Source organism: Anser cygnoides, chromosome 5 (genome assembly GCF_040182565.1).
Source record: "Anser cygnoides isolate HZ-2024a breed goose chromosome 5, Taihu_goose_T2T_genome, whole genome shotgun sequence".
NCBI lineage: Eukaryota > Metazoa > Chordata > Aves > Anseriformes > Anatidae > Anser > Anser cygnoides.
The window spans coordinates 22,846,485-22,862,565 of NC_089877.1; the positions used below are offsets into that span (position 1 = coordinate 22,846,485).

The following is a 16,081-nucleotide window of genomic DNA, read 5'->3' on the forward strand; positions in this document are numbered from 1 at the left end:
AAGAAGGAACTGAAGTGTTTCCATCTGCACTGAGTGCTGCACCTGAAGTCTGTGTTGGAGGTTTTATCTTGCCAACATTTATATGCTGATTACTCCTATAAAACTTGAGAGTCATTTCCCCAGCAGCACCTGGAATAATTGCAGAGTGACTGGCAAATGAATCATGAAGGTACTTTTAAGAGTGCCAGTCACTGTGTAGCTAATAAATCTCCAGAATCAACATGAAACGTCAGTGTATGACCTTTTGCTTTTCTGCAGCCCTGTTTTTGCAACCTTCTTCCTTAGAATTGTTTGTTGCTGTGTGCAATAACAACAGCAGAAGGGGGGACCATTCACATTAGATATTTTTCCAATAAAATTGGGCTTTAACAATGAGTGTAAAGGCTGTTAAATTCAAAGAGCTTGTTACAGAAATGATGGCAACTTATTAGCTGAAATTATCCTTTTTACTTAGATATGTCCTAGCTGTGATTTATTTATTTTTTTTCTGCTGAACAGCAGTTAGTTAAAAGCATAAATACACTTCTAAAAAACAGGTCAAAATACCTCATTCTATAATACAGAAATCCTAAGTTCTCAAAGAACGACAGATGTATGATGCATTCGCCATGGCTGATTTTCTGATTAATTTTTTTTAAAGAAAAAAAAATCAACTTGAACACTACATTGCTTCTGGTTTTGTTTATTTTTCATCTAAGAAGGTTAATTTTTTCAAAGCTATCTTTATATCCGTGCAAGCCAACAAATCTCTCTTAAAAGAAAAATCAAGCTACTTGATTCAGTTTAGGATGCTAGTGTTAGTTTGTGGTATTTTGCTACTTATTTTGGGGTAATAATGTGTAATGTCCACAGTAATCACCTGATATGATGAAGTCCTAACCAAAACTGCTTTGTAATACTTTGACAAGGTGTTTCTCTACAGAAAACTGTGATCTACTGATAACAAAACTTCTAACTGAAAAACATAATCTTCAATAAAATATACATTAATTCATGATATGAAGTTCATTCAGAGAGCAAAGAATTCTGTTCCTAATGGGACTCCATGGCTTCAGAATTTGTACAATATACACTTCTATTGAAAGCACAGGATAATCATATTAGGAAAATATAAATCATGTAGAACATTTTTTTTCCTACTTTGCTAATCCTCAGCTAAAACAATGTTTAAAAGTAGTGCAGTTATCACAAACATTAATAAGTGATTTTTCTTTGGTGATAACTGCTAAAACATAAAGAAGACAATAAATGTTCTAATAAATTGGGAATCCTGGAAACTTCAATACTCATTTCCATCAGCTAATTTCAAGATGTTTTTCCAGACGACCATGTTCTGATCCTCTTCTTGTTTCCTTTTCATTCACTACTGGGTCCTTTGGAACAATCCTGTCTCATGCCACACCTGAAGTGTTCCTGATGCCTGTCATCCCCTCCTGAGCAGCAGCCACAGGAGAGCACCCACTGCTAGGCAGTCCCTAATTTCCAGATAGGGAAAGCTATCACTGATCATGCACTATAAAGGCACATCAGGAAAGCACACTACAATTCCTGGAGCTAGTTTTAAAAATATATAACTGCAATTACCCAGTTACTTATGACAGTCTCTGCTTTATTGTGCTAATGCTCCCAGCTTCCTAATCCTTGGCCCAACAGAATTAAACACATTATTAATAAGCTATGGTAATTTATGTGTGCAGACTGAGTTGAATTAATGGTGCTTGTGCTGTTTGAAGTTGCATAAAGCAATTTTCACATACTAACGGACAGATACTTTCACAATCTCATACACAGAAAAACAACTTGGGATTTTTAGCTACTGCTACTTGGGAATTTTGTCTTGCTATCACATTATGTAAATAATCAAGTTAAAAAAGTTAATGAAGTATGTTATAGTTTTGGAATTGCTTCTCTAAGACATGCTTTTTCAACTTTTTGAGAGACAAGCCATATCTTTAAGATCAATATTTATTTCCTCTTTGAATGTTTCATCGCAGGAAGAGTTGCATGTGAGAAAAGGTTCTAATTATGTATGGTGGCAAAACTTTCCTAAGCAACAAAGGCATTAAAATGAGCAAAATCTGAACTGCACTGATAAAAAAAAAAAAAAAAAAAAGAAAAAAAAAGAGAGAGAGAGAGAACAAATGGGTGGACTTTTGACAAATTTAATAAGCAGACTCCATATAAATTCTACAGTAAGGTACTTCAAAATTTCATAAATGAGAGCAAGTTAGAAAACAGAGGAGAACGTACATCCAAGAGGTGAAAGAGGTGGCAAGCATTTACAGCTCAGTAAATGTGTAAGAGTGGAGGAAAGGAAAGTGAAGATAATAACCCTCACTTTCAGCTCCTGTTCCTCTGAGTCTAAAGCACACCTCCCTGTCTGAAAACTCATTTGCAGGATGTTTGGATAGGACATGTAGGCTGTATTTGGCACATTGGTCATTGCTTGAAGAACCTTACTCTACATGGCACTGGTGGGAATGCGACATTAAATTCATATTTTCTCCTATACTAATGCAGTATATATACTACTAACAATACTTATGTGACTAATTTACTAAACTGCTTATGAATACTACCAAATCCATAATGCTTCCATTCATAATTACATATTTAAATCTAGGACTTAACTAAAGTTTATTATTAGAAGAAATTATGATGAATAGCAAGGTGAGCATTCTCTTTCCTAGTTCATTAAGTACAATATTTATGTAGTCATGTATTCATGTAGTTGTCTGGTTTAAGAGGTTGTCATATATAAGGTAAATATGTTTGTGACAGCCGGTCATTCATAGAAGTTTTAGAAGCTCCTCCATCTTCCTAGAACAATCTCCCAATTACCTGCTTCAACATGATTATGAAATTCCTAACATGATAATCCCAAGAAGCACAACATTTGGTGAAGATATTTTGATATGAACAGAGCTGGTAGCAGTAATACAGCAATAATTGCTGGCTCATTTACGGACTATTTAGCTCGTGCAGTGAACCAGATGAGAACAGCTAATGAGCACAGCTTCTTACTGTAATTAGTAGAACAGTAGTGGCTCACAGATGATTTACAGTTTGCAAAAGTCAGTGTATTTACTGCAAAGGTTGTGTTCTCTGTGAAGTTGTATCCATACAGTGACCTCAGCATACCATGCTTTACTTACTAATAAGTCTTAAGACTGATTTATAACAACTTCAGAATTTATCTAAAAAAAACCCACCAAAACACTGAAGATTTGCATGTGCTCTTTACCTTCATCCTAGCCTATCAGAACCTATTTTTCTAGTCAACATATGTTCTTTAATTTCTAATGCTGCAGAAATACATTTGAAAAAAAAAACAACAACAAAACCTACAATATACTTCTAGCCCTATTGGCAGAATAAAGACAGTTCTTTGACAGCACTGGTAAGGACACTTTTGGCGTACTGTGTCCAGGAGACCCTGCTTGAGCAGTGGGGTTGGATCAGATGACCTCCGGTGGTCCCTTTCAACCTACACTGTCCTGTGATTCTGTGGTTATATAGGGTGTTTTATTTTTTTAAATTTTGTTGGAAACCAAGAATAATTATTTATTTATAGAGCTCTGACACATTATTTTATTTTTTAACTGGTCATACAAGACAAGGCACAAAATAGTCTGAGAAAAAATAGGTAGTGTAGTCTGAGAAAAATTAGGTAGTCTAGAATTCTAAACAGTAAAAAAAAATGTTCTTCATACTTCAAACCTCTTTCTGTCTTCCACTAATTCATTTGTGTTTTCATTGAATTATATGCTGAAGGGGAATTCTGAAGCATGATATATTTTTTTAAAAATATTTCACCAGCAACTCTTCAGCAAAATGATAAGTAGGAAGTAATGACATCCAAAAGGTTCCCTCAGAGTAGGGAGGCATTATCAGTGCCCAAGTATGCTGTTACAAATCTGCTCCAAACTGTTAGTACTTGCCCATTTCTAGCTGGAAAGTGTTTTCAGCAAATTTAGTAACTATTTAATGCAGAGAAGATGAATAGTTTGGCCAGTGCAAAGAAACTACTATCCATAGGAAAAGAGAGAATATTCCTGATTTTAAATTTTTTTTTTTTGATTTTTCACTGGCTTCATTTTCTTTCCTATAGCCCCTTATCACCATAGTTTCTCTATCATTTTTGTGACTTTTAAAATAAGGAATGGCATATTTGTCTTTGCACAACTATTTCCCATTTCCATTTGGAAAGCTGGGTCCCTTTGTGACAAGTTGTATAATGAAAAAAGCTGTCACAGTCAAAACTCAAAAATCTCACTTTTAGCTGCTGGAAACTTCCATGTCAGTCCCAAACACTTCTGAAAATTTTGGCTACAGAGCGTGACTAGCCTTTCATGTCTAACCTAGTGTACCCAGATGCATTGATTATGTGCTTAAAGGTAAACAAGGGAGAACAGTAATTTTGTATGAAAGCTGCACAAAGGCAGATAGCTTCCTGTTTACTAGCAAAAAAATGGATCTTTTCTGGGTTTGTTTTATGGCTAGGAAAGAGATAAAGTATCAAGTAAAGTAAATCAAGATTGGAATTGTTCTGTGCCCCATTTAATTTAGAGCTAGGGCCTACCTGCTTTAAAAACATATACTTTTTTTGGGGGGGGGAGGGAGGCGGAGATGGGAAGGGTTGGCAGGGAGGGTCTCTTGCACAAGTTATTGTAAATCTCTTGGTCTCTACATTGCATATCATTGAAAGTGTCTTAGAGATAGGCACATATAGGTTCTTAACCTAATTGCCCCGTTTCTTGGAAGGAAAAACAAAGTGTAGAATTCAAAGTCAAATATAATTTCACATAAAAACAGGGTATGTGACAGTATGACATACTCCTAGTGAAGGACCACAGTTCTTGAAGGACCACAGTTCTTTAGTTATAACATGAACATAAGATAGCGCCCCAACTACAAAGATCAGTTTTTTCCTCTTGTAAACTTTCCCTAAATATCAGGAAATGCTCCACAACAGCAGGAGTTTGCCCAAGAAAGAAAGGACTGAGCAAAAACCCTTCCCACGAAGTTTTTGGTATCTTCATGTTTTCATTAGGTGAAAGGACTGCAGGTGATTTATATTTATCGGATCACTGATTATGAGTTATGGATCAAGAGCTAACACTAGAAAGAAATCTTTGAATACTGGAAGAATACTTGGAATACTCAGGCTGGATATCAGAAAAAGGTTTTTCACCAAGAGGGTGGTCAGGCACTGGAACAGGCTCCCCAGGGAAGCGGGCATGGCACTGAGCCTGCCAGAGTTCAAGAAGCATTTGGACAATGCTCTCAGATACATGGTCTGATTTTTTATTTTTATTTTTGAATTCTATGATTTATTTCTAATTTATTTTAGAAATTATTTAGAAATTAATTTTAGAAATGAATTTTGAATTCTATTATTTATTTATATTTATTTTGTATTTTATTTCAAGAATTCTATAATTCTGTGAATACTGAACAAGAGTATTCTAGAGCATTTCACTAGATAAATCTTAGATTGTGTCTGTGTAAATCTACACCTGCTGTAGAAGTTGATGTTGATTTAATAAATATTACAAATGTTATGGAAAAAATATAATTCAAATTGAAAATTGATACGTTCTTTCTGAACTTCCTTAGATCACTACCATTTGGACAATACTGATATTAAGACCTTGCAGTTGGGTCTTTTTCATAAGAGAAATATAGGAGTGAATGATTATTTTTTTTTTAAATCTGTTTCCTAAGATGTGTCAAAAGATGCACTTGTTCAGATGGATATATTTTCCTCCTATAAATGTGCATGTTAAGTCCTGAATTTAAGATCTAGACAGAGACATGCAGATCTGAAATTGAGTGGCTTTGGTATTTGTTACTTGAGTTGGAAAGAAAAGCTAAGAAAGAAACTGGCAGAACTTTAAGAAGCAGCTTTCATGCCTGGAGTTGCAGAATAATGTGCATAATGATTTCACAAGCTTTGCACAGTATGCATCTGGGAGTATACATGAGTACATTCAACTTAAAGTCACATATGCACAACAAAACAAATAACGAATAATGAGATGCTGAAACTGAACTGTCACTGAGGTAGCAATTCTGTGTGTCTCATTTTTGCTTCAGTGACTCTTTCCTTTTAGCCTGAGACACAAACAGAACAAACAATTAGTGCAGTAATTGATGAGCTGTGCCTTCAAAGCTTGTGGTGACCATGGCTATGCTTTACAAGTCTAATAGTGTAAACACCTCTTCCTTGCGATTAACATGCTGCCTGTTCACTGGTTGTGCTTGGGACATATATTTTGGCAGATTTTGATCTGCCATTTTAGGTTAGTGAACCTCTAATAAACTGACCTTTCTGGTTTTAGATTCCAGTTGCACTTGTTTATGGAGCTAGTGAAATACTTACGTACTTTATTTTCAGGGAACTTAGCTTTGCCTTTTGATGGGGTTGAGTTGTAGTCGATTGTGATATGCAAAATAATGCTGTAGGTATGAAAAAACTCTCTAATTTTGTATGTCTGTTTTTGCTTTCCTTGAACTAATCAAACATGGATGTTTTTTGAGTCAGATTTTATCCAAAACTAGTCTTTTGAACTTGTGATTGAAAAAGCCCAAGCTTTTTAAATAGCCTGCAAGAATCAAAGAATTTTATTGTTCTTTTTGTAGTCACAGGATGCAGCTATCACCAGTAAGTTCTAGGGTAGGATAAAACAAAGTTATACTGTGTAAAAGAAGGAGAATTAAGCTGATAAGCAGCATGCCATTTTAGAAGCTGAGCAAGAGGTTATCTTTCATAGATTCAAACAGATATTATGTCTGGATGAAGTTTTATGATGAACTGAAACAATTTCAAAATTAAACAGAAATGTAACATATTACATGCAGAGGACTATTCTCAAGTAATTTCAAACCTCTCTAGCATGTGTGCCCTTCGATAAGCTTGCTTATCAATACTTCCTATTGTTGTTTTTATATTTCAGCTAGAAGGTAAAATAAACCTTAAATATTTTCTATGTTGTCAAATAAGAAAATAAGACTTCCTTTTTTATCTTATTACCATCTTCTGGAATCTATAAAATAACAAAACATCATATTCACATGAACCTGTTTCACATGGATAAACTTTGATTTTTTTTGTGTATGAGTACTCTAAGACAAGAAACCAAGAAAAAATTTTTACCCTTTTTTAATAATAATGGAATCTTCCCACTGAGCTCATGCAAATGTTTAAAAAATTATTTATTTATTCACATGTATTTAATTTTTCATAGTTCTGTATATTTATAAAGACAGCAGGAAACCTGAAAGAAAAAGGTTGAGATTCTGTAGTATGCCATTGTCAGACCTGCAAGATTTCATTCTAATATAAAGTGTCACAGCTTTAAAATATCCTATGTTAAGAGTGCTAACAGAGACTATTCAGACATTTAGAGCTCTCTTAGCACTTGCGTCAAAACACAGCACACAATGTTAACGAAGTCACTGGATACAAACGCTGAATAAAGTTATCTGCTGTAGGCATGGTGACTTCAGACCTGTGACTGCTGGATAAAAAGGGATGCTCACTAGAGGTTTCTTTCATTCCCTCTGTCTTCTACAGCTGAGAATGTCATCATCCTTTATCTACACGCATACCATAAATTCCATTTCTTACCACATTTGGTATGCTCGTTCAGCATCAATTAAAATATTGTTCTAAAGGTGTGTCCCTATTTGGAGGAACTAAAAGCTCATCCTAAAAATCATCCAATTACTTATCCATGAAACAACAGCTAAGATGAGATAAGATTTATAGCCATGTAATGCCAGCTCTGCCAAGAAATCCACCCACATGAATGCAGATCTGTCATGCATGGGGAACACAGCATAAAAACAGAGGATTGTTTAGAGTTACAGATACCATGGTTTTGATGTTTTTTTCTAGTGATAGGTGAAATCTTCTGTATAGGCTTAAAATACAGGCAGAAGTTGAAGTGAGGTGAAGTTTGGGAAACAATAAATTAGATATCTGTCCACCAGACTAAGTCTGAAATTACCTTTCATATATTGTTTTTAGTGTTTGTTTTTTTTTCTTTTCATCATTTATGCATGAAACAAGATTATACAAGAAAATATTTTCACTGCAATCTCTGGCACAGAACCCAAGCTTTTCCTGAGTGTTTACAGTTGCTTTAGAACTCAGTTAAGCACTTCCAATTTTATTCCTTTTATTCTTTGTATTGCCTTTACTGTGGATTAATCTATTGCCAACTTTGCAACATTTTGTCTTGTTTTGTTGTTTTCACATTACTAAACGTCTTTGTGTGCAAGTCTTTTTTCAATATTTACCCTCCTTTATAGAAGGAATATTTTAGGAAATCTTAGGAAGAATAGAAAGTATTATTTTTAAATGAAATTAGTATTTTGCAAGCATATATATATTCAAAATATGCTATTGACTCTGCCAAAACAAAACCCCTTCATTATTAATTAAAACTTACGGAAAGACTGTCCACAACTTGAAACTCTTGTAGAAAGTGAACAGGCGCAAAAAAACAGCTGCAGCCACTGGAAGGTATAATGAGGTAGACCGAGGCTTCATGTTCTGCCAAGAATCGAGTAAATTCTGAGGATTAAAAGAAAAAAAAGGTATATTTTTCCCAAATAAATGGATGCTGAAAAATTTCCATTGCTCATTTTACACAGAAAAGCAGATTATTTATGCTTTGATGCATTTCCACTCCAAACCCAGTTGTGCTCGCGCTCTCTCTCTCTCTCTCTCTCTCTCTCTCTCTCTCTCTCTCTTTTAATCTGCCTTTCAGTACTGTTAAAAAGAATTCTTTGTGATGCAGATCTGGAAGTTAAGTTTAAGTAGATTGAACCCAGCCAAAATCTCTAAAGATGTTCAGCTATAGATGGTGACTCAAATAAGCTATTCTCATAAATTCACCCTGAAAACACACACACACAAATTATTATTTAATCTACTAAAGATTCAAAAAAGTTTGTTCAGGATTCAAATGCAAATATGGCATATTACTGCACACCATTATGTATAATCATAGAAGGATCATATTGATTGTGATATACAGGACAGTTGGTAAAACAAAAGCTTAACAAATGTGTCAGCTTCATGGACAATGTGATGGTCAGAGGTCCTGCTTTTATCCATGACTGATAACAGTAGCAGACATGAAAAACTGACTCTAGGTGTATAGCTTCAGAGAATTCACAGTGCTTTTTCATAACAGCATACACTCATTATCAGGCTTCCAATGTGTTCAGTTTGGTCTTAAAGGTTTTGCTTTGATGGATGCACTTTGGTCTCATAATTTTCAAATCCTAGCTTGACTTTTCTGATGCTCGAACTATTCTTCCCATTGTGTATGCCTTGCACAAGAGAAAAGATAGATGTCAGGATGTGACATTTTTGAATGCAAAGAACTTTATTGAGTATAAAACTTTGAAGTTTGAAACTTTCTAATGCTTCTTCAAGGGCAAAGTGAGATTCATACTTTGCCATTGACAGGCTGAAAGTATCCCTGAAACCTATCAAAGCTAAAGCCTCTTACACTGATTGAATTTGAACCTACACTATTAACCTTTGACAAGAGCAAATATTCAGTTGAATAGAAGTAATTTTATTGTGTTTGGTGCATGGTACAGCAGAGCACTCAAAAAAATAAAAATAAAAAGAAATACCCACTAGCAAACTCCAACTGCAGTATAATAACTTTTTGCCACAAAAATTCTAACTTGCAAAGATTTTCTCATTTTTCTTAACTTTAAGAATAAAATATACCAGAAGTATATTTTTTACTGCTTTGTGGAGATTTATATATATATATATATTTTCCCAGCTAAAGCAAGCACAAAATAAAAACCTGTAGAAGTTGGTCGCAGAGTGAACATAATTTACCAGACTGTGAATCTTCTGATTCACAGACACATCACATACTTATAGCACAAATCAGAACACTGCAGTTATGTAGCAAGACTTTGAACCGCTCTTTGGATGTGTACTGGGATGGAGGTAACTTTCCCTGCAGCGGCTCATATAGTGCTGAGCTCTGCACTTGTAGCTAGAACAGCATCAGTATCACACCAATGTTTTGTCTGTTGCTGAGCAATGCTGGCACAGCATCAAGACTCCCTCCAAACCTGCCAGAACCAGTAGGCTGGGAGTCGGCAAGAACTGGGGAGGGGACATCTAAACCAACCAAAGGGATATTCCATACCATATGATGTCACTCTCAACAGTAAAAGGTGGGGAAGGAGAGAGGCTCTTTCGTTATGAAGACATCTCACCTCCCAAACAATCGCTATATGGCCCAACTTCCCAGGATGTGGCCGAACATCACTCTTTGATGGGCAGTAGAGAATTAATTTTTTTCCCTCTTTGCTTCCACATGACCTTTGCTTCTTTTTTCCCTCTTTCTTTTCTCTTTAATTAAATTATCCTTATCTTAACCCACGAACCTTTTTCTTTCCGTCATACTTTCTTCTCCCCCTCTTCTTCTGAGGGGGAGTGAGAGAGTGGTTGTGGTGGAGTTCAGATGCCCAGAAGGGTAAAACCACCTTAGGACCCTTTTCTGAAAATGTAAGTCTTCTGTAATGCATGTGAAACTCTAAAAGACAACAGGTGGATGGTGTGGTGTCATCTGTTCAGCATAATGGCTAAAAGTTACAAAGCCATATGATACTGCTTACTTACATCCCTCTAAATGACTTCATGAGTCAGCAGCTCTATTTAATGTTCCCGTCCAGTGAAACTGGAATAGGGAAAGAAGTCAAATTAGACAGAGGGACTTGAACTTTATTAATCTTCATTCTGCAGGAAAAAAAAAAAAAGTAAAAAAAAAAAGTAAAAAAAGGTAAAAAAAAAAAAAGTACTAATGAGAACATTACTTGCAATTTTCATCCTGCAAGCTAGTAGATCTCCCTGTTAACACCAGTCTGAGAAAGGATTTTATTTGCTGTCTTCTTATTATATTGTTCTCTGCTGTGACAGTTAAGTCTTTACTAAAGTTCTTTGCTAAACTTGCAATTGCTCTGCTCTCCAGGAGAGCCTCTTTCCTGAAGGCAAGAATCAATGAACCACACAGATCTAGTCTTTGTTAGATGGAAAAAACTCACGCTCCTACCCAATAAACTTGGGGATCAGCATCTACAGACACACAAGGGTAAGCAGGGCTTTGCATAAAAGTATGTTGGTGCTTAGGGACATGGTTTAGTGGGTGATATTGGTGGTCGGGAGATAGTTGTACCAGATGATCTTGGAGGTCTTTTTCAACCTTTATGATTCTATGTAAAAAAATAAATAAATAAATACAAAGTTTTAAATTAGAGCAAGTTTTGAGAAAACTAACCAGTTACGTTCACAGAGGAGGAAACTACGCAAATAGTTAGTACTGGTGCCAAAAAGGAAAACCGTATTTCATCTATTACTATTATTTACTGAAATCTGAAAGAGGTCTAAGTTACATTTAAAAATTTCTCTTTTGAAAAACAAATTAAACCAACATCATCAACAACAAAAAACAGTTACTAAACTGGGCAATCCAAAACTCACCAAGACCAAGGAAGAGCTATACCTGATTTAACAAGTTCTGAATTGGCAATTATATGCAGATGTGAGGGCTGCTGGTGTTGAAAATTTGGCAGCTACTGCTCTTCTCTTTTTAAGAAAGCCAACCGCACATTTTACTAGCTAACCCACTGTGGTTGTTACTAATTCTTAATGGTGGAATACCTTTGATTTTTACATTTCAGATTGATTTGGCAGCAGCAGATAACCTGGCTCATTTCATACTGCTCTTCTGCCAAGAACCCAAGAAATCTGTGTTTTAGATTTGTGTGTGTGTGTGTATGGTTTGTGTGATTTTGTGTTTTTTGTTGTTGTTTTTTCAGATCCCACCCAGCATGTGTCTTCTCTATTTCAAAAGCTAGTTCTAATGATCTAACAAAATGTAGTTTTACTAGACACAAATATGAACATCCTATATGCTCAATTAATGTGCTAAAGGGCTTCAGGTAAATGGATGACCAGAGTCTGTTGTCCTGTCACAAGCTGTATGGTTGAAACTGTAAAGGTAGAATCCTCTGAAGTAAATGATTAATAAATACATAATGAATAGATAAGTTTTCATTTAAATAAAGAATAAGAAACTGTTCAGAGAACATTTGACTTATATCTACAGTTGCATGATTTAAATGTACTTTTCAAGCAGTAGATATCTATATGCTTATACATATTTTTATATATAAATTTTGGTTTAGCAAGTTCCAGGACATCTTATCAGGGAAGTGGACGGAAAGAAGAAGGGGAGACAAATGAGAAAAGGGGTCATGACATTGTCCAAATTTTTCCTTTCTGCAATAATCATTAGTATAACAATGTCTCATTTCAAGCTTATTAGTTGTTAAAGTGCACAGGCACTAGAAGCAACAGCAGAATTGAGAGATTTAGTTTGGTGTGGAACATATCTAGTAGGTCTTTACATATGCCATTTGAACTACGTTACTTGTTTATTTTTAATTTGAAAACTCATCGATACAAGTTATTTAAAATAGCTTTCAATTATGTAAAGCTAAACCAGTTTAGTGAGAAGGTGTTAGAAACAGATAAGTAATTTATCTGATTGTGCACTCTTGTTCCTGCCGTCATCCGGGGGGGGTGGCATCTTCAAAACGCCAATGATTCTAATTCATTAGAGCTTGGAAACAAGTAATGTTCAAACTGAAATTTGAAGTAAAGACTCAGATTTCTTGGTCACACCTTTATCATAATTCTGCCTCTTCAAATTTTATTTTCCTGTTTTATAAAGAGAATCTATAATGCTACTCAATAAACATAAAACCACACCAAACAGAAAAAAAGATCCCCCCCTCCCCACTTTTATGAAACTTTGCCCAATAAAAAAAGTACAATGAAAATTGATCATTTTACCACTGTGTTATTGAACCATGGTGTATACGCATGGTTGCCCTTAAAGCTAATACCTTGAAAATTTATTTTTGATTAGAGGACATATATATTTATATTCTTATTGGGATAAATGAACATAGTTTATTCATTTCAGAGCTATTCGCAAGGCTGGATTTAAGATTTTCAGCAGTTATTTACAGAGAGAATAGAGAATGTCTTGGGGGGAAAAAAGAACAGAAAAAATAAAAATAAAATAAAAATAAAAATAAATAAAAATAAAAATAAAATAAAAATAAAAATAAAAATAAAAATAAAAATAAAAATAAAAATAAAAATAAAAATAAAAATAAATAAAAAGGAGGCAATCCCCCCTGGCTTTTTAAGCTTTCGTTAGTGCTGTTTAAAAGAAGATACATAATGTGACTGCAGGTTTCTCTAGAATATCCACTCAAGTGAGAGGAATTCCAAGATGTGACAGGTCTGTCCAGATGCACATGATAAAAGCATTTGATAAATACATCTGCCGCATCTTTCAGCATGGAAGCAATTAATAGCGTTAGTACTTAAGTAATCATAATTAGAGTTCAAAGAACACCACACTAAGATGTATGGGTGAAGCATAAGACTTCTTGCAGTGCTATTGTTTCAGACTAGGACAAGAATGTTAAACTTTTTCTAAGAGGATAGTGAGTTTCCTGTCAGCTGGGGATGAATTCAGGTTTGCTCTCAATTCTTTGTGAAAGGCTTTCTAATATCAAGGGGTGACAGACTAGTGATTAAGTAAGTTTTCAAACTCTGAGGTTTTTTGTCTTCTTTTGTTTTGTTACCTTCTTTCACTGCCTTTATGACATATTCAAGATCCATGAGAGAAAAGAGTTCATTTTACAAGTTCCAGTTTTCTCTATTTTTCTTTTCCTTCCATTATCTTTTTTTTCCCTATTGTTTCATGTTTGTTTCTGTCCTAATTCAGTCCTTCCTTCTATATTTTATTCAATGAAAAAGTCTTAATAACTTCCAACAGTTTCACTTCTTTCTGCAGTATATACACTAAAATAATTATTCCTAAGACAGTGAATATGGTTGCTAACAAAACATATCAGGCTTTAGAGCTAAATATCAAAATAAGATTAAGGACAGATGGGAAATGCTGATACACTGCATGGCTTCAGTCTGTCTGCAAACACAGTCTACATTACTTTATGCTTTATTTTGAAGTAAACTTTCAAAATATGAACACTGGGTTTCTTTTTAAGGTTAGTGTTTCGGCCTGTGAAATCTGAATATACCACAGTGGTATATTCAGCAACAATGAATATATAATTAAGCAGGTGTGTTTCTCATCTTTCTTAGCTGGCTGCTTTAGCCAGAGACAAAGTATTTTTTTTACATTCAACAATGGCCCAAATTCCTTGGTTTACCACATTCATCTCAGATAAATAACACTCCTTTTTTTCAAAAACTCTGGCATTTTTCATTAGAGAAAGACAGACCCTCACATATGCCTGTGGCACTGTTGTACTCAAAGCCATCCGTACGGCTTGCCTGCTGTATTCTCCACACCTTGCATCAGGTCTCAAGAAAGATTTCATACCATGTGTGGACACAGAACCACACAGCGTCCCAGAACACCTTTGCATAGGTCACTTACTTTTGCATGCTCTGCAGACTGTCTCTTTGCACCCTTCTCTGCTGCCTCAGCCCATCCTAGCTTGGGTGAGGCCCTTAATCTTTGCTCTGTCTTCAGGTCTCATAATGGCAGCCAATAACACAAAATCTTATAATTTACAGTAGAATTTAGTCTTAAAACAGTCAGATATCATGTCTTTCCATTATCAGAAAATGGATTTAAAATAAGTCTGCCAAATCTTGGTAGTGTTTGGTGACACATGCTATGCCTGCTAACACATGGTATACTGCACTGCAGTTCAAAAAGCAATGTGTGGGACATGCAGCTGATGTCCCACACCCAACACCCTGAGTAAACTTCACAAATTTATAATTGGCTGCCTAGGCCCCTCTTCCTTTGCAGCCTTTGAGAAGAATTACTAAAGACGTCCAAGATGACACAGTTCCTGGCAAGTGTACACAGACTTAAATTATGAGGCAGAGCCTTGAGCTCAGTGATGAGTTTTTAAAGGTAGGGTTTCTGTAGAGTTTTTCTGGACTTCAGGAGAAGAGAGTTCTAGCAAGTGGTGGTGAGATGAGGAGGGAAAGAAAGAGACAGCCTGTCTCCTAGAGAAAGCTGCTTGAAGTTCTTCCTTGCTGGGGCTGCCAGAGTTTTGTTGTTATAACATCATACAGGGAATGGGTATATAGGTTTGATACTGATAAGAAGATCATAAGATCTCTACAAGAGAAGACGTGCTTTAAGGGTAGCTAGCATGTCTTGCATCCTCGCTGCATATTGGCGGGTTAAGAAACCAGCATACTCTGCCCTTTATGTCTACAGAGATCGCATGTGTAAGATTCCCCCTCAAGAGAAATATTTTGTTCCTCCCAGAATGGAGCTTGTGTGCATATTAACATCTATGTAGCATGAACAATAGTGGATTTGGACCCTGGCATTAAACAGGGAGTGTGCCAATGTGATAGTATAAACATATCTTTTGAGTCTGCAACGTTCAGTAACATTCCACAATTTCTCTTTTCCATCTTGTCCAAACGAGCTTCTCTTGGCTTGAAGCCATTTTTCCATGATAATGTCAATGGCTTTAGCAATGCTAAACAGGCTGTGCCTGTTATCTTCACATCTTTTTTTTTCAGTTTTTCATTGTTACAGCTGCTCAGCCAAACCGTCAACAATTTATTTCCCACAAACTAAATTGAGCCAATAACATTGTAATCCAGTATAAATAGAGATGCAATTGATTCCAATTAGGCAAAAGTTTCAGTGTTTCCAGGCTTGCAGCCAGTTTGTGGTTTATGAAATTTAACTAAGTTACAGCTTAATCAGCTTGCCACTAGAAAACAAATTCTAGCCAAAAATATCCTGATGATAAAGGAGGAGTGTGAAGAATGGGTAAGATCTCAGTGATGATTTCTTTTTACAACAGCCATATCCAGCTGTTGACAGGAGGGAATCACACATGCACAGAGAAGAGCTCTGTCATTCTTTAGGTGACCAGCAGGTTCATCAGCAGGTATAAAAAGTCACAAAGAGGTCTGCCTTGTTCTTTGATTCACAGTTACATTGAC

At 35.5% G+C, this 16,081-nt stretch overlaps 1 protein-coding gene across 5 annotated transcripts in view; it reads right to left on the bottom strand.

The window, feature by feature from the left end:
- The window catches only part of G2E3 (G2/M-phase specific E3 ubiquitin protein ligase), a 243,817-nt gene that overhangs the window by 196,580 nt on the left and 31,156 nt on the right, over positions 1-16,081 (bottom strand). For all 5 annotated transcript variants that reach the window (XM_013174290.3, XM_066997263.1, XM_048058865.2 and 2 more), the window contains one exon: positions 8,460-8,584. The gene's annotated coding sequence lies outside the window, so the exon portion shown is untranslated. The remainder of the gene's footprint in view (positions 1-8,459; positions 8,585-16,081) is intronic.